General features: G+C 41.8%; 1 long non-coding RNA gene across 1 annotated transcript in view; it reads left to right on the plus strand.

Moving 5' to 3' along the window:
- The window catches only part of LOC109496044, a 132969-nt gene extending 109860 nt beyond the window's left edge, over positions 1 to 23109 (plus strand). Inside the window, exons 2-3 of the long non-coding RNA XR_002151836.3 lie at positions 9360 to 9605; positions 23065 to 23109. This is a non-coding gene — a long non-coding RNA (uncharacterized LOC109496044). The remainder of the gene's footprint in view (positions 1 to 9359; positions 9606 to 23064) is intronic.
- Positions 23110 to 23115: the final 6 nt, after the last annotated feature.

Consider the following 23115-nt stretch of genomic DNA (forward strand, 5'->3'; position numbering starts at 1 on the left):
GGCAGCAGCAGTTCCTTTTGCTGTTTTTCCTGAAATGAATTGCTCATGGTATTGTAGCACTGAGCTCAAGATACCAAGGGTGTGCGGGTAATTGTCTGTGGGGTGGTCATTCTTTCCAAGCCTTTGATTGCGCTGTTAAGTTTCATTATCTGCTCACCCTAAGAGCCAGAGTGAGAGTCTGAGGGTGGTTCAGTATGGCTCCATTTCCATTACTAGAGAAATGGCTCAAATTATATACTCAGTGACAGTAGGGTCAACTTTAACTTTGTATAAATCTCCTAATTCTCAAATTGAACAGCCAAATGGAATCCTTCAGCTCTGTTCCTTGCTTTTCATGGGTACAGAAGAGCTAGAGGTGAGAATTGACACGTTCTGCAAAACCAGTTGTCTGGAGAATACAGGTGCACTGAAATTAACATGATTCTTCACAAACTATAGCAGATCCATATGTTCTTTTGTTGATTACATAGACCTGGGCTTAGAACTACCAGGTGGGCATGGCTAAGGGAAGAGTGTGCTGTCATAGTCTCACCTTTCTGTGCTTTGGGATCCTGTTTACAAAATAATGCAAGTGTCTACGGGTGTCCGATGTTGCTTGGAAGAAGGGAAATACTATAACAAGAGGCTTCCCTAAGGTAACATATAAAAATACTTTATAAATTTTAAAATGCTAATTTAAAAGCTTCTCTTTGGGGGTGATTGCTTTTTTTTTGAATGTCCTATCTTGCTGCTGTAGAGGTCATTTCTTAGTTAGGCCCTCCTTTTAGGCCTTGTGTAAGGATACCAACAATTGTCCTCCTCTACGTCTTTCTTCCCTCACCCCAGGAAAGCACATATGACAAAGTTGTGATTAGCAATTTCCCAGTGAGCTAGGCGGGTTCCCATTTTTTACCATATTACCAAGAGTGTTTCTTAGAGATTGTGCACGGTGTCATCTGTTGCTTCTTGTTTGGACTTGTGGGCATAGAAGGACACATTACACCAGCCTGCCCTTCTACGCATCATTTTCCTTTTTGGGGAGTTGGTGGAACATTGTACATGGCAAGAAGAGAACTCCCATGTTGCAGTCTCCTGTGAAACTGCTGTTTCACAGTCTCCTGTGAAAGCTGCCAGAATAGGAAACGGAGCAGCCAGGCTGGTGTGGTCCAGGGTATGGGGCTCCCCATAGCCCTCCAGCTCGGTCCTGAGATCCTCGTATGTGGAACTGTCTGGCTGAGAGACCGGACATTTTCATTACATTACATTTAATTACATTACATTATGTTCTCAGTCTCATTTTGAGTAATAATAATAATTTTAAAGATGTGGGATTTACAAAAAAATTTTCCTTATGTTATTTTATTGGATCCTCTCAATGACTCTAGGATGTATTTATCATCATTTTATAAGGCTGGCAGGGGGGAAGGGTTGCAGTTCAAAGAAACTAATCCAAAGCCATATAAGCCACTAAGTGAGGAAACCAGGACTAGAATTCAAGTTTTCCGATTCCAAATTCTGCCACCTTTTTACGAAAGCCACCTTCTCCCTTACCACAATGATTTTAAGTCACCTGAAACGTTAGGCCATGTTCAGTTTCTAAGAATTGACATGGATACTTTTTGAGCACATACTATGTACCAGGCATTGTATCAATTATTTCACTGCATCTCCTCAGAAACCCTGTGAGCTGTGCAGCACCATCATCCCCATTTTCCAGATGAAGACGTAAATAAACTAACCAAAGTCACATGGCTTGTAAATGACAGAGCTGGGATTTGGACTCCAGTCTTGGACTCAAGCTCAAGCTCTTAAGTATGGCATTATGTTGCCTCCCTAAGATCTGGTTTAATCTTGATGACACCGAGAGTCGCCTTTGAAGCCAGTAAGTGAGAAATTGGAGGGCGGAGTCCCATAGGTGCCTGGAAAACACAGTAATGGATCCTTGAAGAACTGGAGATCAGGCAGGGGCTCTCTCAGGCACATGTAATCTGATCTGCTGATGCAGGAAAGTATGTGATGTGCTGTCTTGGGGTGAAGCCCAGGGGCATGGAAAGGCTTCTAGCTTTTACTGTTGGTTCTTTTAAAGGCAATTAGAAGACAGAAAGGCTGCTTAGGAAACTGTAAACCCGTGGGCTGATTGTAAAATGACCAAGGACAAGTTGCCATGTCTGAAAGTAGATAGAAAGTAATTCAACACCTGTGATATCTCCTCCTTTGTGTCATTGTAGTGCTAGAGAAAATGACATTGAGTGTTTTTTTTTGAGGATTTAAAAATTTCAAGTATTGTCTTAGATTATATTTTGTATCTGTGTGATTTTTTTTTTAAGTGAAGTTGCTTCTTTTCTTCCAAATATAGGCTCATTATTATAGCAACAAAGAGCTCCAGCACTAAGATATTTTCTGGCTGTCTCTTAGCAATGATGCTTGCTGTGGGAAAATTTCTAGGGAGCTTCATTTACAGTGAACCTGGGGAACACATAGGATTTACTGTTTTTCTTTTTTTAAAAACCAACTTGAAAGGGTTGAGAAAGTGTAAATTCCACATAAATTAGTTCAGTCTGGTTTCTGCTCTGAACTCTGCCTTGGGTTCCTGACATTAGTATGTTGTGATGCACCTGTTTGATCAAAATTGGCATCGCAGTTATGTTTTGGAGTATCAAAGAGGGTAGGAGAAGCATTTTGCTTTAGAAAGTTATGAGATACAAATTCCTGTGTGTAGGGGGACTATATGATTACTGTGCAAGCCAGGATGCTTTCGCGAGCAGAAGGGCACTATGCCTGCTTCTATCAGGACAACAGCCTAGATCATGACTGTCGCAGAGAAATGGGACACATGGTCACCCGGCTTTCCTGAGTCATGCTCTGCAAGGAAGTGGTTTCTATAAGCCAGATGCCATTTGTGGTCAAGGATTACCTGCCCCATCTGCCCCTTGTTTTTTGTTTTCTCAGATGAGCCACATCGTTATCTAGGGATCATCTAGATACAGACATAACCTTCACTGTTCTGCCACTCTGACATCCTCGCCAGGCCGCCCTGGCTTGGGCAGTTTGCTTCTTTGATGCTCGCTGCAGGGAAGTCCCCATCACCCCGAGTGTGCGGCCTATCGTGCCAGAGCCATTGGGCAGCACCACCGCACTGGCTCAGGGAAGTCAGAAGTCACAGCCCCAACCCTTGGTTCTAGTCCTTTAGAGATGTACGGATGGAAAGAATTTACTTTCCTTCTCTGAGCCTCAGTTTTCCCTTCTGTGGCATGGGAAAAATGATAAAACTTACTCAAGCTGTCTTTTGGGTTTGCTGTGAGGACCAGTAGTAGGAGCGCATGGTAAGCAATAGTACCACACAAATGCTGGTTATTAATTTCATGTCGCTTTATGATTAACTGGCTGAGAAACATATGACAGGCTATTCTTCCTTTCCACACCTCCGTTTTCCTTATCTGTGGAGAATTACATCTACTTCTCCAAAGGATCGATTAACTACACAGAGGATCTACTCTAAATAAACAGCAATTAGCTTCTCTTTAAATTGCACCGTTTCTGGAACTTCATACCTGAGCGATAAATGAACTCTTATTCTCAGCTTAGTTGTCAGGGAGATAAGCTCTCACTGTCTTAGATGTCTCACTCCAGGCAAAGGAACTGCCGTAATCTGTGCGGGCCACTCCGGAGGCTCCAAGGCAGGGGTGTGGATGCTGCCTGGTGCAGGAGGATTTAGGGGACAGGCTCAGGAGTGGCAGACTGTGAACCTGCCAAGAAACAGCACAGGGAGCGCCTTCCCTCACACTGCTAAAAATACTGCCGGGAAAGTAATTTCTCTGGTCCTATTTTAGAAATCAGAGACAGTTCCACCATATTCACATTTGGATCCTGGTCAGGCTTCTGGTTTGAGTTTTAAATTTCAAGAGAGGTTTTTTTTCTGAGGAGAGTTAAAACAATCCGTGTGGTTTCAAATCAAAATTTGGAAATACTGTTCAAGAAGATATATGTTGGACATTATTTATGTAATTACTCGCAATTTTTTAAAGGCTTTATTAGAGACATGCAGGATGCCTTAGTGGCAAAATCCTTTCAGTTATGCACTTGCTTATGTAAGTCATTGATTATAGAGATTGCTATTTTTTCTTTCTTTCTTTTTTTTTTTTTTTTACTTGAGATAGATTTTCAGTTGGTGTAACGTGATTCTTGATCTCAGGGTTGTGAGTCTGAGCCCCATGTTGGGTGTGAAGATTACTTTAAAAAAAATCTTAAAAGGGGTACCTGGGTGGGTCAGTCAATTAAGCATCCGACATCGGCTCAGATCATGGTTTCACAGTTTGTGAGTTCACGCCCTGCATCAGGCTCTGTGCTCACAGCTTGGAGCCTGGAGCCTGCTTCAGAATCTGTGTTTCCCTCCGTCTCTCTGCCCCTCTCCTGCTTGTGCTCTTTCTCTGTGTGTCTTAAAAATAAATAAGTAAATAAGCATTTAAAAGCATCTTTAAAAAAGGATAGATTTATAAAAGGATGTTTCCCTCTTTGTCTTCCTTTTCTTAGTTTTCCCTTCCCTCTTCTTTTCCATCCTTCCTCTTCTGACACCTTCCTTCCATCCCTCTCTTCCCCCACCTCCTTCATTTCTCTCTCAATGACTGTTTCACACTGAGATAGGAACCGTCTCTGTCCATGTATAACAGTTTGTGTATCTCTGATAGATTCTCTGATTTGCTTCAGTGTTTCACTGTGTCTTCTGTTCACTCGCTTTCTTTCACCAACATTTACTGACTAGCTATTTGTTCATAACACCATATCAGGCCCTAAGAGAGGGCTGGGGAAAACACAAAGATGAATAGCACATGATTCTCCCTCTGAAAGGATCCTACAGTGTAGTAGGAGAGACATTAGGTTCAAAACCAAAACAGCAAGGAAACTCACTGGTGGTACAAGGGAAGCATCGAGTGCGAAAGCAAGTCACTTTACCAAAAATCAAGTTGCGAAAGTCATTTTACCAAATGAGCATTATGCTTAAAGGCCAATTCACTGAAAATCAGTTTGCCATTGGCCCAGAGTTGCAGAGTTTTGTTCAGCAGAAATTGTTGACCCTAAGGTTCCACAAGAACAACCTTGGTATTAGAAGAGGGTCTACTATTTTAAGTTGTGGCCTAGGGATATTGCTATGGTTGAGAGTCCTCTTGAATCTGGCCACAGGGGAGTGTTTTGTATACAAAGTTGCAGTAATCAGAAGCATGGTTTTCTTAAATTAGAGAGACTACTCATTTTACTCTTGATGTATCAGTCATGGTTTGAGCAGAAACTAGATGGCACCCGCAAATTTGGAAATCTGAAGATAATCTTGTAGAGGGACATTTTTCAAGTCACGGGCAGGATTGGAGAAATAAACAAGGAATAGTGCAGTGTCCTGGGGAGTGGTGGAAGAGGAGGAAGCATGGGCACTGGAAGCTGGGAAGGGTGGTATATGGATGGGGCCACCCAACTGGAGAAGGGGTCTGTTGTGGTCACGGCCTACCTCTCGTCTTTTGCAGATGCCTCTCATGGGCCAAACCCAACTGTAAAGTGAGGAAAAGTGTTCTTGGGAACAAAGAGGAGGGAGGGAGAGTGGATTGAGGGGGTATGTCGGGTTACAATTCAATAATCTGACACCAAATTACTATTTGGTTCAGCCAAGGAAGAATATGTTGGTCATTTCAGAGTTAAACCTCAATGCCACTCCCAAAGTTCCTGAGTAGTACGAAATTTATTAATTAAGAGTTGAAATACACAACAGGGTGCCTAGTAAAATTGTTTTTAGCAAGAGAAATTTCAGTAATTCACGGTGTAGGTGGATATGGCAAAAAATTTTGGAGTAGATCTTTCTTCAGAAAAAAGTCATTTGAGTGAAAATCTCTAGTATGCTTAATGCAAGCCCTTTTTGAAGAGTGTACCAGAATCTTTTGTTTGGCTTAACAAGGCGTACAGCTCTTAGAGTCTGGTGGACCAGTTTGCATTAGGTACCCTAGACTCATCACAAAGGTCCAAAGCAGTTTGGGAGAAGGCTGAGGCACAATGTGGCTGAGGCTGGAAGCCTACTGGCTTGATTCTTGCTTTGGAGAACAGTGCTGTAGCGTGTGAGTCTGAAGCCAGAGAGCTGGTTATAAAGTAAAGTTATAGGGGGCTAACTCGGAGCCATTACTTGGGCAGTAAGCCATTGTGGGCGCTGGACTGTGCAGGACCAGTGTTCAACAGTGACATTGCGTGGCAGGCAGAAGCATGGTAATGGTGGGGACTCTCGCTTTCCATTGCACTCACTTCCTGTGGATTAAGTGAATCTCTGAGGTTTCCAAGAATCTCCCAAGAGGAAGATTTTAGAATTCCTGGAGGAAAAAAAAAGGTAGATGAGGCTTTGGGAGGTTAATTAGAGTTGGGATTTGATTTGTATCTCAAGTTGGTCAAGCAGATCATGCTTGCTACAAGAGCATACTCAATGCACAAAGGTCTGTTCATTGCTGAGTAGATGTTCCAAATGTCTGTTTTAGGCAGAGGCAGGAGCAGGGGTTAAAGTGGGAGGAAGAAGGAATAAGATTAATTTGCACAATTTATATTTTCTCTATATTCATGGCTTTCATCCCAACTTCCAGAGCTTCAATTTAGGAGGAACAGAGATGAGAGCAAAGGCAACATATAATCCTGGGAAGTTTGTGGCTATAAAAGGTACCCAAATCAATTTGAGAGTTTTAAGGAAATTTCTTGAAATACGACTGCATTTCCTTCTAATCTCTCTCCTGTACAACTTCGAGCCCTGGAAAGGAGATTTGGAGAAAGGTGTTAGATTTTCTGTGTGCTTAAGAGAGAACATGGCAAATGTAACTTGCTTATTGATCAGTATGAACTTGGTAGGTACCATCTTTTCCCCCATTCACTGCCCCCAACTGTGCAGTGCTGGATCTAGGCTTCTCTTTGGTGCAGAGCCCATAAAAACATCTTGAACAGATTTGATAACTTCCCAGTCATTTTCAGTTATTTAAACTCAGGACAGCCTTATCTAATGTAAAGCTGCATACTATAGTCAGTTTGAATGTCTGAGCATCCAGCCAGGCTTTGGATCAGGGGACTTGGAGAAGTGGCAGGGTGGTGGTGATGGGGGGGGGGCAGGTCTACTTTCTCATTCTTTCTCATTCCTCCTCTGAATCTTGTATGTTGGGGGTGTGTTCACATATGCATGCACATGAGCCACTGGTCTGGTTCCAGGCCCTCTGCTCTTTTCTAGGCTTTAGCTTCTCCCATATATTGGGGAAGAGAAATGGAGTGAAGGCTGGGTTTGCTCCCACTGCCTGACTCTGAGAAAGGAGGCTACCCTGGTCTTACTCTGGCTCAGCTGGCTTTCTACGCGGGTGGTGGCTTTAGTCAATAGGGTGGTCTCTGGACAATGAAGTCACATTCCATCCCTGTCTAGTGCTGATGGGCCAGGTGTATCTTTCTTTGGTCTTTGACAGTGGTCCACACCCTTAAGCATCTTTCTGGGTGGGAAATCCCTACATCCAGGTCCTTCAGGGCACATCCATGGCTTGTGCTCCCTCTCTTCCCTATGACTCCTTCCTGTGAGGTTCCAGAAGCTGCCAAGGTCCTCTTCCTTGCCCTTTGAAAGGCTACAGGGATCTGGAGTGGGGTCAGGGCTGTATCTTCTTCCACACTCATTACTGTCACCATGATTCCATCTCATCCTATTGTTGCAGGTAACACCCCAAAGCCTCTCATCTTTGGAAATCTCTGGATGCAAAGCAGGCTTTCCTTTCTAAATTTAGTTCTGTTTCCAAATGCTAAGGGACTGCCGTAAAGCTCATCCTCAAATTTACCAGTTTCCTTTGCTCTGATGGAAGCATTAGGTCACTCTGCTGATTTTTCAGCTCAGCAAATGCACACCAACTTCCCTTCTAACAGGCATCCACTACTTTACAGGTAATTTCACTGGATCCCCTTCTCTTGCCTTGGGAGTGGAGGGGTTCAGGTGGCAGGGAGAACAGTTTGAGATGAAGGGGATCTTTTCTTGGGATTCAGAAATGTCAGGACCAATTGGAAGGAACTGAACCTCACAGAAAATAAATTATTGAAGGGAGTAGAGATTCAAGCAGGCCCCAGGCTGGTCAGGTAGCTACGCCTCAGACATCAAAGAAAAAGGACTATTTCAAGTATAGCTGTTTCTGTCTTTTAGTCCCCTCACCCAACCCCCAAAGGACTTGTGTCTTAATCCCTGGGTGGGGGTGGGGAGAGCTTTTGGTATAACAAAGAAAGGAAGAACTGTTTCTACACAAACTCTCTTTGAAACATTGAGAGTACAGAGTTGCATTGTTTTGAGAGCAGCCCACACAATAACAAAGGGGCGGAGAGGCCTGGGCACCTGGAATGTGGAGTGACTGGAGTATTGGGAGTTTGGGCACTCTGATAGCTCCTGTGCCTCAGTGGTGCCTTGGGTTCTGGCAGTGGTCCCCAGTGCAACTGATTTCTGGCACAGCAGCAGGAGGAGACAGAGGAGAAGGCCTCACCAGTGGCCAAGGAGGGGCATCCAAAGCTTTGGAAGCCTTGGGAATTGGTGCCCTTACCGTCATGTGGGGGTAGAAGTCATATCCAGTGTCAGCTACATTGGTTGACACAACACGTGGCTTTGCTATGCAGGGGAGGAAAGCTAATTTTCCCTCTACCCTTCTGAGTTCTTAGCTGAGACCCCTGTAACAAAAGAGAGATTAACAAGAGAAAAACAAACTGAAGTTTACTAACATGTATACTTCATGTATACATGGGAGATAACCAGGGAAAAATGAATAACTTGCAAGGTGGCTTGGGATTCAGGATTAAAAACCATCTACTTAAAAAATTCATTATTATTATTATGTTTATTTTTTTCTTTCAGTTTTATTGAGATATAATTGACATATGCTATATAGATATAAGGTGTATAGAGTAATGACTTGACATATATATATTTCAAAATGATTACTACAATATAAATACCATCTTAATAGGGAAAGGGGAAGGAAATGTAGGCCTCTTAGAGGAGAGTAATGATTTTTAGGAAAGATGAGTGGGCCCTTAGAAGGATAGATGGGAGGGAGGGAGGATAGTTTGTGATGAAGTTTATGTGTGGTATCCACTTCTTGTCTCCTCTCCTGTGACAGGGGTCAATCTTTCCTAGATGGCAAAACTCTGGGAGAGGGCGTTCATGACAGTTTAGTTCCTATGGGAAGATGTGTCTTTAGGGCAAAGAAGGGGCGGTTCAGAAAAAGCCCTTGCGTGCATTCGCTGGTTTTCAAGTGCCTGTAGCTCAGAATAATCACTGTATCAAAGCTGCATATTTTGGGGTAGGGTGTCCTGAACTTCTACAGTCATACTTCAGGGTGGCATATTCTTTATTCCTTCAGGTACATTGCATGAGCATCGATGCCAGGCCAGTAGGCACCCACAGGACAACTATCTCATGGCTAGCTGGGACATTCACACCACAAAAGCAAAGGGACTAATGCTGCCTGAGCAGGGGAAGAGAAAATATCTGTGATGAGTTGTTCTTGATGATTCCAAGACACAGAAATAATTGTGGAGCAGAGGAACTTTTCAGGGAACTGGAGTTTCCAAAATGGAGAGTGCGGTTAAGTGGGTTACATGTACAGGTAATGGTAATTGACAGTGGAGTTACTCCCATACATGAAGAAATCAGGTATTTATGTATATATACATATGTATATGCATATCATTTATCAAGGGAAGAGGAGTCAGGATGGGGTAGAAAAAAGAATTTCTGAAAGGAGAAGTTCTGGAGATTTATCACAGAAAAATAGCCCAATGGGCAGGGGCGTAATGGGTGACAACTATTGGTAGAAATTAAACATCTAAAACATTTTCTGAGGTTATAGCACTGCTCTTCTTGATGACTGTTCAGTGAGGCTTACTTTCCACCTGGTCTTGTGCATTTGGCTGGGTGAACTTGAACAACCAAAGCAAAGCGACAGATCCAGAATTTATAGGTTTGGGCTAATGTCCTCTTCAATTCCATAGAGATACCTGCTGGGGAAGTCATAGCCTGGAGTTCATGCTGGCTCACCATGATCCAGTGTGACTGAGAAAAACGGGGCTGGAGTGCATGGGGGAAAAAAGTCTTGAAGAATTTTGTACATCCTGTCATGTAGTATTGAAGGAATTTGGGAGAAGTTACATGATGCCATGAAGAGGAAGAAGAGCTAGACAAGCAAACTGAAAGCAGCTTGGATATCTAAGAGGAAGAAAGGCAGTGCCTGGAGACAGCTGTGGTAAAACTTCCTCCACAATTACATTTTCTTCAGAACTACTGGGAACACATTGTAGATATTTTTAAAATAAAATTTAAGGAGGAATAAATGAAAGTTCGAGCCGTCCTGAGAAAACTTGTCCATGGGTGTGGGCTAACAGGATGGTAGTGAAAAAGCAGAGTTGAAGATAAATTTTAAATGTGAAGCTCCTTTCACTTGACATAGTATTGAAAAGCCATGGTAAAAAGTAAGTTAGATATTGACTTGTGAGCTCAGATTTGGATTAAGAAAAACTATTTTCTTAAAAAAAAATACATGGTACCCTTTCCTGGTAATGAGGGTCTTAGAAACATTTTACAAAAAGCCCACACAGGTACTATGCGCTACTCTGAAGTAATTTTTCTGTTTGTCTCAACACTGTTCTCTCTCCTCTGGTTTGTCTTCCTACTTGTGTTCAGTCATGAAGTCAAGGATACTACTCCATTGCCTGCCATCCCAGAGCAGAATGTCAAGTCATCTGGTTCCTCTTCCCCAGATTCCACCACAGCCAGACTTGGGGCTTCCAGTCCTTGCTGTCTGCTGTTCCCACCACCAAGAACATCATCGCTTTTGTTCTGTCTACACTCCATTTTTCCTCACCTTGGTCCCTTCTCTTTCTTGCTGCTAGGTTCATCTCTGCATAGGAACAGTTCATGGCACTCCTCTGCTCGTAACCTACAGTGGCTCCTTCTGTCCACTGAAAGAAACCCAAACTCTTTGGCCAAGAATGTAAGGTCCCCCCTTTCTACACTACCCAGGGAGGGGTCTATATGGTGTTGTTCTGCATTCCCATCATAACTTAAAGAGAAATGTTCACAATGGCTGGAGCCCTTGATGTCCTGTAAATGAAGGAGGAGGAGGGTGTCCTCAAATTCCTTGCAGCAGGACCCCACTTAGGTGGCGCCAACCTTGACTTCCAGATGGAACTACATCTATAAAAGGAAATGTGATGGCATCTGAAGAGAACGTGGGAGAAGCTTCTGTTGGCAGCTTGTGCCATTGTTGCCGTTGAAGACGGCTCCCGTCAGTGTCCTATCACCCAGGAATCCTGGCCAGCGAGCTGGGCTGAAGTTTGCGGCTGCTACTGGAGCCAGTCCCACTGCCGGCCACTTCACTCCTGGAACCTTCACTAACCGGATCCAGGCAGCCTTCCGGGAGCCGAGACTTGGGTTGGTTAGGATCCCAGGGCTGACCACCACCCTCCCACAGAGGCGTCTTCTGGTAACCCCCCTGCCATCACTCTGTGTAACACAAACTCTCCTCTGCGCCGTGTGGATATTGCCGCGCCTTGCAACAACAAGGGAGCTCGCTCAGTGGGTCTGACGTGGTGGTCGCTGGTCCAGGAAGTTCTGCACGTGCATGACGCCATTTCCCGTGAACACCCATGGGAGGTCACGCCTGATCTGTGCTTCCACAGAGAACCTGAACAGGTTGAAAAGGAAAAGGCTGTGAGCAAGGAGGAATTTCAGGGTGGACGGACTGCTCCAGCTCCAGTGAGGTCACCGCTACTCAACCTGAAGTCGAAGACTGGTCTGCAGGCGCAGAGGGTGCCCTCTGTGCCTGTTCAGTTCCCTCCTAAAGCCTGGCGCTCTCAGCCTGCCATGCAGACTGCTGTGCAGTTCCCACTGTTCCGGGCACTGAGTTGGTAGGAACAACCACAGAGTGGTCTTAAGCTGCTCCTCCACAAAGGCAAACAAAATAGAAATAAGGTTAACAGAAAATAAAAAAATTTCGAAAAGTTAAAAAAAAAAAAAAGTAAGGTCCTCTACTGCCCCTTGAAGAATTTAAAGACCCGTAAGAATACTTTTCAGCTGCATCTCCCACTGTCTTTCTGCACACAAGTTTAGCTCTGGCCCAAACCCACCAATTTCTATGATATGCTGGCTTGAAACTTTCCCTGATTGTCACGAGGTAGAAGAAAATTCTACTTCTTCTGAATTCTCACAGGACTTTCCTCATGCCCCTTTTGTATGGCGTTAGCCCCGTTTTACGTTGTCTTATAATTTACAAGGAATGTGTTTGATCTCCACTGGACAGCGTCTGAGTGGGTCTATACGCCTGTGTCTGTCATCTTTGTATCCACTTCGTTCATGTTTTGGACAGAATAATCCCTGAATAAATATTTTAGATCAATTATTTCTGGTGGGTGCAGCTGGGAATATTAGACCAAAACTAGGTTCACTGGTCCAACTCTGTGATAGAATTAAATCTAGGGTTAGTCTTGAAACTAATTTATTGTTCAGATCTTTTAAAAATCAGGCCAAATAAGGGATTGGCCTTTAGCTCTTAGGGCATCCTTGAAAGGACTGGGCTCCCTCAGGTTTTTCTCATCCAAACCTCAATTCAGAAGAGTGTCAACATCTTGACCTACTATGTCTTATCCTTCGAGTTTCCTTACAAACAATTTTACTGAGTCCTAGAAAAGAAGCCCTAAAGCTGAATGGCTGGAGATATCAGAGTATGAATTAGAATCAAAGATTTGCTATTTATTGGGTTCTGGGCTTTAGGTTGGGGCCCCTTTGGATTCCACATGTCCTTTCTGACAGTAATGCCTATTGCGTATGTGATGACCATGTTTGTGTATTTCCTTTTAGTTACCTTGCTTCTCTTTTACTTCAGGAATGTAAGTGAAGAGGCAGGAGGAGAGGTTGAGGAGCACAACAGTATTATGGTCAACCAGATATCTCAGATGAAGTTAGAACAGGTGGGAGATAAGCTCCAAATGGCCAGGACCAAGCTCTTTTCTTCAAGTGGGGAAGTAGGGTCACCCTTTCTTTGGTGTGACTCATGATGTGTAGCCCATGTGCTGGCAGCTTCTGAGCGCTGGGCTCATGGCTCTGCTCATCTCTCCCCTTCCTTGGTCAACTCCTCTACATTTATGGTTTCTGCTGGTTTCATCAGTGATCATACATATATTTAGCATCTACTTTTAAAAAATATTTTTTAATGTTTTTATGTATTTTTGAGACAGAGAGAAAGCATGAGCTGGGGAAGGGCAGAGGGAGAGGGAGGCAGGATCTAAAGCAGGCTCTGCACTGACAGCAGACAGCATGAAGCAGTGCTCAACTCATGAACCATGAGATCTCGACCTGAGCCGAAGTCAGAAGCTTAACCCATTGAGCCACCCAGGTGCCCCTCTCTAGCACCTACTTGATACAAAGTACTGGAGCAGGTATTGCAAGGAAATAAAGAGGAGTTACAGGCTCTGCCTTTTAGAAGTTTGTAATGTAACTGGGAAAGGAGGCATGTGTCAGGTTGAAATATGCATGGGAAATGTCAATAATAAAAAATGACATTGAGCATGTGACATAATCATAAGGGGAACCCAGCTACAAAATATTGGTGGTTCAGAGGATTAAATTCACACACACATAAAGAAACACTGTAAACATTGACTTAAGCCACTCTTCTTTAGGACATGACCCAATTCCCAGAAGTTTTTAAGCTTCTCTGAAGAACCCAATAAATAGCAAATCTTTGATTCTAATTCATACTCTGATATCTCCAGCCATTCAGCTTTAGCGCTTCTTTTCTAGGACTCAGTAAAATTGTTTGTAAGGAAACTCGCAGGATAGGTCAGTAGCAGATATTAAAAAGTCTCAGAGTTTCAAAATTTTAAAAATATTTTGTCCAAATGAACAGGTATCCATTCTTGTATATTACAAATTAAACCTGGAGCATTTACTTGCTTCTGGCCAGAAAAAGATCCACACATGACTATTAATAGATGTAACAGTCTGGTGTGAAGGCCATCCACCAAGAGGTACTAATTCTCCAGCAAGAATGTCCAAGGCATTCAGTTGACTACCAAAATTAGAAAGGATTTTTTGAATTTAAAATGACTGGTACTTATGAAGAAGTCATAAAATCTATAAAAAACTATCATTCGTGCATCTTAATCAACAAACCAGGAAGCAGCAGCCGCAGCCTGAGTTCTAAAGTTGGAAGCCCTAAGGGTTTGTGGTTCGACTCTGGCTAGGATGCCTTCTGAGTATCCTAAATCACTCTCTGAAATAATTATCCTAATGTTACCGACTTGAGGAACATGGAGAACTGAGAAAAGTAGAGACAAAGGAAGTGTTGTAATTATTAGTGAGCCTAATTCTGACATATTTAAAAGGAACCACAAATGTTTCACTGTTTGAAGGGAATTTGCAGACATCTGTCCTTTAGGAGCTAGGCATCCTAGTTTTGGATTGTCTAGACCTACAGTTTCACTGTGCTGAACATTTTTTTTTTTGTCTGTTTCCCTCTGTGCAATTTAGAATGTGGCCATCAGCTGAATGCACATTTCTTTCTTTTGGAGATGCCTGTTCTGACATCTGTCCCTCTAGTTTGCCTCCAACCACCACTCCCTCCACCTGCTACTGATTTCACTTTCTTTGCTTCCCTCCCTGGCTCTTCTTCCTCCTCCCACCCCTAGGTGAGTGATCCCAAGGAAAAAGGAATCCCCTAGTTTCTTGTCTTGGGCTTCTTGATCAAGCCTCATTGATCTCTTGGTCATCCTACCTCTTCTGGGTCTCCATGGAACAACTCAGCTTTGCCTTGTCTCTCCTGATAGATACATTAGCCTAGATCACTTTTGGTTCAGCTGAGAAAATGCAATAATTCAAAGGGAATTTTTATTTAAATTTTTTATAAGCTTTATTTATGTTTGAGAGAGAGAGAGCGCACACACTCATGAGTGGGGGAGGAGCAGAGAGAGGGAGACACAGAATCCGAAGCAGCATCCAGGCTCTGAGCTGTCAGCACAGAGCCTGACACGGGGCTCGAACTCACGAACTGCAAGATCATGCCCTGAGCTGAACTTGGACACTCAACTGACTGAGCCACCCAGGTGTCCCAAGGGAATTTTTGTTTAAAAAAATAAAAAGAGGATAAGATTTTTTTTAAAAGAAGATATTGAATTAATAGATTCTAGATTTTGATCCTGACTTAATCACAGATTTGCCTAGTTAGCATAATTTCTGGATTTTTCTTCCTGGATCCTTTTCCTTTGTGCAGGCCAGCCTGGGGTAGATGTGAGTCTCAGCTGTCTGGCTTTTTTGTCTCTTACAGATTCTGGGTGACCTTGCTGCTGAGTCCAGGAAGATTGAACTATTCTTGATCTTGTTTTGTTTTGTTTTGTTTTTGTAAAGTCGCTCACCTTGACTCTAGTTTGTGTTTCTCAAGGACTCAAGAAGTTATTTTATTAAAACAAAACAAAAAAAACAACAACCCAACACTTTTCTCGATTACTATCTTAACTTTTTTAAAAATGTTTATTTATTATTGAAAGACAGAGTCAGAGTGTGAGCAAGGGAGGGGCAGAGGGAGAGGAAGACACAGAATCCGAGGCAGGCTCCAGGTTCCGAGATGTCAGCACAGAGCCTGACACAGGGCTTGAACTCACAGAGTGTGAGATCATGACCTGAGCTGAAGTCGTACGCTCAACGGACTGAGCCACCTAGCTGCCCCTTGATGACTATCTTTAATCCAGGGCTGTGGTTGGAGGCATACAAAGCAAAACAAGATAATTGCTGAAGTAGTTCACAGTTTAGCGAGAAAGAGGGACAGCACCCACATAGTTGCAGAATGGGACAAAAACTTTTGGCAGACATTTGACTTTTTTTTCTTTTCCTAACATCCAGACCTCCTTTTTATTCTTGAGGATCTGCAATAGGTTGCAATTTCATGCTAGGCAAGGCCTTCCTCCACTTCATATAAACTATAGAAATTCCTTCATGCCTCCAGCAGGAAAGATGCAGACATGTGACCATGCTCAACCAATCTAATGCTCCTGCCTAGGATTTTGAATAGTAGTGGAAAGAGATAAAGATACAGGAACTGCTGAGAAATGTTTTTAAGGTGGTGGCTTCAGTACTGAGTCCAGAACCTACATTTGGTTCTAGCCTATTTACCAGTGTTCTCTAGACTTCTAGGTGTTGACACAAAATGAACAAACCTTTTAGAATCTCTAAAAGTAAGAGGGTTTTATTTGAGCCCGAGTGAGGACAGTTGCCAGGAAACACACTTTTCATAGGGAAAAAGGTTCTCTGGAGAATGAACTGTTTTTAAAGGGTTATATGCTTTTTTTTTTTTTTTTTTACATTTTGTGAAAGCTTGAAAGATTATCGATTAGCATATAGGCAAGAATCACAAGTTTTAATGTCAAGGAATGCAGGGAGTAGCAGCATTGATCAATGTTTTTATTTTATTTTATTTTATTTTATTTTATTTTATTTTATTTTATTTTATTTTATTTTTTAAATTTTTAACGTTTATTCATCTTTGAGAGACAGAGAGAAACACAGCATGAGCGGGGAAGGGGCAGAGAGAGGGAGGCACAGAATCGGAAGCAGGCTCCACGCTCCGAGCTATTAGTGCAGAGCCCGACTTGGGGCTCCAACTCACAAACTGTGAGACCATGACCTGAGCCGAAGTTGGATGCTCAACCGACTGAGCCATCCAGGCGCCCCGCATTGATCAATATTTTAAGGAGAAGATGGTTTTCCTTTAGACTACTCATTTACAAAGTAGATGCATGATGTATGCTTGGTGGGCCATAAATTAGGCTTTTGGTTTAAACAAAGTTTATGTACAGTCAAGCTGACTTAGAAAAATCTAAAATTACTTCCCATATATCTCAGGCCAATAGAGGGGTTTTTTTCTCTCATCACAAGTACTTAGTCTCTTCCAATGTAAATTTATTTTCTCCTGAAATTATTTAGAATGTTTTTTAATGCTTAAAATTAAAAAAAAAAAACCTTTGATACAGACATTAATAATGAGGAATGTGATGCAGACAACCAGTCCTCAGAGAGAGAAGAAAAATGAAAATTGGGAAGAGTCTGGTAAAAATTCCATTAGTATTAGTTAATCATGGACAACTTTTAATATTGTAGGGGTCTGAGGGCAGATGACCCCAAGATGGGCCACTTTGTCATGCAAATTAGGCTGAGCTGAAAATAACCAAAACCCAAAAGACTCAGGAAGGAATTTTGACCTCCCCCAACCCTCAACTACCTGAAAGAATTTAGAAGAGGAGCTGCTCCAGGAAGAGAGCTATCACCATAGATAACTGCATTATGATATGAACTAGGTATGGTGGACAGAGAGGAGCCTAGCAAGGCCTGTTTGATCAAAGTCCTCTCTCTATCCCATTGTTTCTGAATGGTCCAGCAAATATCTGTTTACCAAACATTTGCTCTTTTACACCTTCCTGTAAATTGCATTCCTTCCCTCTGAAGTGCCGGGCCCCTACTCCTATCTCTTCAGCTCAGGATGATATGTATACCTCATTTTGTCTGTCTTGTGGATTCCCTTATGTTTGAAATTAAATTTCCCCCTGTTAATCTGTCTCATGTCAATTTAATTCTTAGTCCAGTTATAAGAGTCTTGAAGGATAGAGGAAAGTTGTTTTCCTCCCCAGCAATATGAAGTGACAAATACTAATTAAATTATTGTCCATTGTTACCTACATTGAAGCACTCATTGAAGACAGTATTTGGGGGACCATATTACTGAGGACACAGAATGTGAAGGTGTGAGAACTAAAGAGTAGTGGTTGGAATGGGTTCTTCTAGAAAATCTAAAGAAAGAAGAATGATAAACCCAAATACACAAGTCCTCAGCTGAAGGCAGAGATTTCACTCCTTGACTTTCTGTGACCCTACTTAAAAACAAAACAAAACAAAAAAATCTCTTACCACCTAAAGCTGCATGGTTGAGGGAGCCCAAAACCAAATTCAAATTTATGTTGCTGAATTACATTAGTCAAAGCTACAGTTTTGTCAAGACTTTTACACAAGTAGCTTTCAAATGTTTTTGACCACAACCCTTACAAGACCTATTTCTTACATCATGATCCAGCATGCACACACACGCACACACACACCTCTCAAGACAACTGAAAAACAAATGTCGTGAAATAATAGTTACCTTTATTATAAGCAAAGTATTCTTCTATTTTTATTCTATCTTAAAAATTCTGCTTATAACCAAAAAAATGGAAAAACATTGTGTTACAGAAAGAATTAAAATGAGGAAGTGTGGGAGGATGTGAAGGACTCAGAGAGGTTAGCTGGACTCCCAGACTTCAGAGAGACTTCCCTGTCAGTCAAAACAGCTCAGTTTCTCATGTGGTGAAGGGAGGGGACATACTCTCACTTGAAGATGCTGCAACTCCCTCCCATTGGGAAACCAGTTTTTCTCAGGCCTTACTCAGTTACCATCAACTGCCCTCAACCCCACAGGTCCTTAACTGTAAACATGTAACTAGTATCAGACCTCAGCATACCCCAAGAGCCTGATAAAACAGTTAAGTTGGGAAGGGGAGGCCTCCATAACAAAGAATTATAGGACTATTAATTTCTGTCACCAAAATACTAGAGAATGTATGTGGAAATAAATTCTTGATGGGATGCTTCCCAAACAAAGAGGAAGAAATCTAATTTTAAATCAGAATGAGTTTGTTGAAAAGACTTGGCTTACCAGAGATTCTGGGATCAGTGTACTAGTTTTAGCAGCTGAAAGTCATTTCAATTTTTAGCTTGATTAGTTGACCAACAAAAATGGGGCTTCAACAGCAGCTCCCATCAAATGAAACTGAGATACTAAAAATCTTTTGTAAGCAGGTACAGGAAGGAATTCAAAGAGTTAGGGATCCTTGAGTGACTTTATCATGTATAATCTTCCAACCACCAGCTAATTATGCCCCCTCAGGAAGACACAGAGGACCCTCCCTTTGCAATTCCTTGAGAAATACATTATTGAAGGGAGTCCTGGGTTATTGAAAAGCTTGTTAGTGACTGTTATCTGAAGGCCAGAATTGCTTGAAGAGATGTTGTCATCGAAATGGGGTCTTTGATTTCAGTGGCAAGATGAAGTTGAAGAGGCCCCATCCAAATGCAAACTGTGAATTTACCACGGTAAACAGCAGATGGGGCATGGCAGTATATACCATTCAAAATGGAAAAACTGGTTGTTGCCCCTTGCACCCCTACCATTAAGAAAGATAACAGCCGATATTTATTGAATATTTTACACAATGTGCCAATCACTGAATCCTCATAACACCATGAGGTAGGTACTCCTATGATCTCCATTTTACAGGGGAGCAAAATGAATCACAGAGGTTAAGAACCTTGCCCAAGATCTTGTGGCTACTAAATTATGGAGCTAGGATTCTATTTGTGGGCTGCTTGACTCCACAGTCCATACTATATAGTATCCAAATGTTTGACTTTAAAGGCAACCTATGCCCAAAGGTGGATTTGCCATGAAGCTATTCAAGATTAAGCTTCTGGGACCCTCTTCTGCATGGGCTTTTTCTGAGGCTTTGGGAGGGCCCTAGGAATGTGCTTATGTGTTTTTTATAAAATTTGCAAAAGATATTTTAACTGCAATTCATTATGACTGCTATGTTTTTTACTGTGACTCCTTCGTCTCACTCTCCTGTGTGTCCGGTGGTTTTGGAGGGGCTGTGAGCATTTTTAGGACCAGGGTAAGGGGAAGTTAAGTTGGGGACTCATTTTGTTTAGTGGGATATATTTCTGTGGTTTGTAGCCACTCTGCTGTATCCCATCTAGGGTGCCAAAACACATTTAGTTGTCATGTCTCTTTAGGCTTCTTCTGGCTGTAACTGTTTCTCAGACTTTCCTTGTTTTAGATGGCCTGATAGTTTTGAGAAATATTGGTCAGGTATTTTACAGAACGTCCCTCAGTTGGAATTTTTCTTATGGTTAGATTGGGCTTATGTATTTTTGTTTTGGAGAAAGACCACAGAGGTAAGAGGCCATTGTCATTACATCATATCAATATACTTATCAACATGATTTTTCACTGTTGATGTTGATCTTTATCGCTTAGCTGAGGTAGTGTTTGCCATGTGTCTCCACCATAAAGCTAGTTTCTTTTCCGTCTTTCAATACTATAGTCTTTGGAAAAAGTCCCTATGCACAGCCTATCCCTAAGGAGTGGGAAGTTGTGCTCCTCCCCCTTGAAGACAGACTATACAAATTATTTGGAATTCTTCTGCACAGGACGCTGGTCTCTTCTCTCTAATTAATTAATTAATTAATTAAATTATTTACCTCTATACATATAGACTCTTGTATATTTATTTTATAGTTTGGATTGTAATCCAATAGTTTTTTTTTTTTTAATTTTGTGACTCAAATTGTTCCAGCTTTGGACACTGGGACTGTTTCAGTTGGCTCCTGTGTCCCTTTGGCATAAGTAAGCACTTTCTTACTCTGTGGCAGAACCAGATCCTCAAAGCTCTTATTTTCAGTCCTAGAAACAGCCATTTCTCCAAGGAGTCATAGTTCCTTTTACAGGAGAAACCACAATTTGGAAGTTAGGTGTTCTTTGTGCTGCTGGGGTGTTATTGCTTCTACATGGCGTGTTTAAAAATTTTTTTTTAGTGTTTGTTTATTTTTGAGAAACAGAGCATGAGCAGGGAAGGAGCAGAGAGAGAGGGAGACACAGAATGGGAAGCAGTCTCCAGGCTCTGAGCTGTCAGCACAGAGCCCAACAAGGGGCTCGAACCCACAAACCGCAAGATCATGACCTAAGCTGAAGTTGGATGCTTAACCGACTGAGCTACCCAGGTGCCCCAAGATGGCATATTTTTTAAGGGCTACAGACTAGAAGCATCATTGTCACTTGAGGACTTGTTAGAAATAGTCATAGGGGTGCCTGGGTGGCTCAGTTAGTTAAGTGTCTGACTTCGGCTCAGGTCATGATCTTGTGGTTAGTGGGTTTGAGCCCCTCGTTGGGCTCTGTGCTGACAGCTCAGAGCCTGGAGCCTGCTTTGGATTCTGTGTCTCCCTTTCTCTCTGTTCCTCTCCTGCTCATGCTCTGTCTCTCTCTGTCTCTTAAAAAGAAATAAAGCATTAAAAAAATTAAAAAAAAAAAAAGAAATAGTCATAGGCCCCAGACCCACTGAATTAATATCTACAGTGTAACAAGATTGCCAGGTGATTTATATGAGTATTTAAGTTTGAGAAGCACTGGCCAAAACTCAGCCTCACAGTCCCAACTGCAAGGGAAGCTGGAATTTTGTGCCCAGAAGAGGGGAAAAAAATGTAGCAAACATACTGTGCTGTCTCTACAATTGTCTACTCAAGTATTTGCTCAGTATTGGTGATTTGTTTGGATAATTTATGCTTGCAACACCTGTTTTATTTTTGTTCTTGCTCTTCCATTATACATATGCATTGTTGCACTTTTGCTTATGTGGGTTTTATATATATATATATATATATATATATATATATATATATATATATAACATAAATATATGTTATATATACATATATATATATATAACATAAAACATTCATTCGTTTATTCACATACTTATTCATCAACTATCTGCTATGTTTCTGACACTGTTCTGAGTGCTGGAGTTACACAGTAAAAAGATAAACATTCTTGTCTTTAAACAGCTTTAATTCATGTGGTGGAGGGCATTGGGAAAAAAAAAATGTATGTGTTAGGTGTGGTTAACTGTTGTAAAGAAAAATAAGGCAAGTCAAAGGGGTAGAGAGTAACGGAGGGAATGAGGGAAGATTGCTGACTGAATAGGATGACTAGGTCATCTGAGTAAAGATCTGCACGAAGTGAACAAGTGGGGTCTGTGGCTATTTGGGGACATTTCAGGCAAAGGGAATCCTAGCAGTGGTCTTCTTAATAGCCAAAAACCATTTATATTAAAAATTTCCATCTAAGTTCCAAAGTCCGGTATCAAAATATTCAGGTGTTGAAAACTTTTGGATCTTGGACTGAGTTTTATTTGTTTCCATCCGGATTTTGGGCAACATATAGATCCTGCTATGGTGTCACGGCCTCTTTTGTCATCAGTGCCTGTGAAATGTTCATGCTCCTCTCATAGGCCATGAAGGACCATACTACAGCCATTCTCAAGCTTTTTCATCTTAGGACCCTTTACACTCTTAAATACTATTGAGCATCCCAAAGACTTTTTACTTATCTGGGTTATATGTGTAGATATTTATTACATTGAACATTAAATCTAGGAAGTATTTTATTTATTAACTCGCTTAAAAATAACCCATTACATATTAACATAAACAACAGGCTTTTTATGAAAATATGTTTTTCAAAAGAAAACCAGAATTTAATGAGAAGAATGGCATTGTTGCATTTTTGCATATCTCTTGGATGTCTGGGGTAATGGAAACCAGCTGAATTCCTCTGTCTGCTTCTGCATCCAAAGTGTTGCAACGTCCCAGGTCACATAGCATCTGGAAAACTTCAATTTATACCTGTGAAAGAATATGAGTAAAAAGGACAAATAACAGGTTAGCATTATTACAAAACAGTTTTGACCTCACAGACCCCCCTCAAAATGTCTTAGGTACCTCCAAGAGTCCCAAAAGCATAGTTTGACAACTTTTCACTTACCATATTCTAGCCTCAGTACTCCACCTTGGGTGAGCCATTAAATTTTCTGTGCCTGAATTCCTTCGTTTTTATTTTTATTTTAAAAAAATTTTTAAATTTATTTTGAGGGAGAGAGCAAGCGAGCAGGAGAGGGACAGAGAGGGAGAGGAGAGAGAGATAATCCTAAGCACAGAGCCTGAGGCAGAGATCCATACCACACCAAGTGCTGGATGCTTAACCAACTGAGCCACCCAGGCGCCCCCTCCCCACCATTTATTAAAAGGGAGAGGATAACACTGCTTACCTTGAGGAGTTGACATGACACTCACTTAGAGCTGTGTCTGGTACAGATAAAACTCAATAGTCATTAGCACTATATTTAAATTTTTTAAAAAATATCTATTTATTGTTACAGAGAGAGAGACAGAGCATGAACGTGGAAGGGGCAGAGAGAGAGGGAGACACA

This window comes from Felis catus, chromosome F2 (assembly GCF_018350175.1).
Source record: "Felis catus isolate Fca126 chromosome F2, F.catus_Fca126_mat1.0, whole genome shotgun sequence".
Taxonomy (NCBI): domain Eukaryota; kingdom Metazoa; phylum Chordata; class Mammalia; order Carnivora; family Felidae; genus Felis; species Felis catus.